The sequence below is a fragment of the Neomonachus schauinslandi genome, chromosome 11 (assembly GCF_002201575.2).
Source record: "Neomonachus schauinslandi chromosome 11, ASM220157v2, whole genome shotgun sequence".
NCBI lineage: Eukaryota > Metazoa > Chordata > Mammalia > Carnivora > Phocidae > Neomonachus > Neomonachus schauinslandi.
The window spans coordinates 69,903,516-69,904,214 of NC_058413.1; the positions used below are offsets into that span (position 1 = coordinate 69,903,516).

The 699-nt window shown below is 32.9% G+C and overlaps 1 non-coding gene across 1 annotated transcript; it reads left to right on the forward strand.

Annotated features, from left to right (window-relative positions):
• Nucleotides 1-288: 288 nt before the first annotated feature.
• On the forward strand, nucleotides 289-363 carry LOC123326307. Its single transcript, XR_006541011.1, has one exon. It is a non-coding gene; the product is annotated as a small nucleolar RNA SNORD79 (small nucleolar RNA).
• The last annotated feature ends 336 nt before the right edge of the window (nucleotides 364-699 follow it).

The following is a 699-nucleotide window of genomic DNA, read 5'->3' on the forward strand; positions in this document are numbered from 1 at the left end:
ATTCTGGAGTTTGGGTCCTGTTACAGTGACTTGGACTTGCTGCAAATTTCTCCAAACAAAGGGTAAAACTAATATTACACAATGTAAGCTTATCAGCCAGTTACTGAACTGTTTAATACAACAAAACTTAGAAAGTTTCAGAGGAAGACAATGGACACAGTACCTCTAAATTGTCATAATTAATGTCTGGTACACATAAAATTAGACATGGAAACAAACAGAAAAAATGTAATCCATAATCAAGAGAAGTCCAATAACAGGAAGAAAAAATGTACATAAAATGTACAGATGAGTTAGTGATGACTTTTGAAATTAAAAACAGATGGGAATCTCTCTGAAAATGTACAGATGATTTGAACTCAGATATCAAAAAGGAAAATGATATATTTTCAATAAGCATATGCAAATAGTCACACTATTATTAGTTACAGAATACAAACTAAAACCACGATTAATCACTACTATACACTAAAATAAAAGTACAATAATGCCAAGTATTGGCAAAGATGAGTGCAACTGGAAACCTCATGCATTGGTGGGGATTGTGTAAAATACTCTAACGAGGTGGAAAATAGTTTGGTAGTTACACAAATACATTTGCCATATTATTCACCAATTCCACTCACTAGTAGATTATCCTAAAGGAATGCAAACTTATATCCACAGAGAAGGCTGTGATCAGAAGGAGCAATCAGTGAT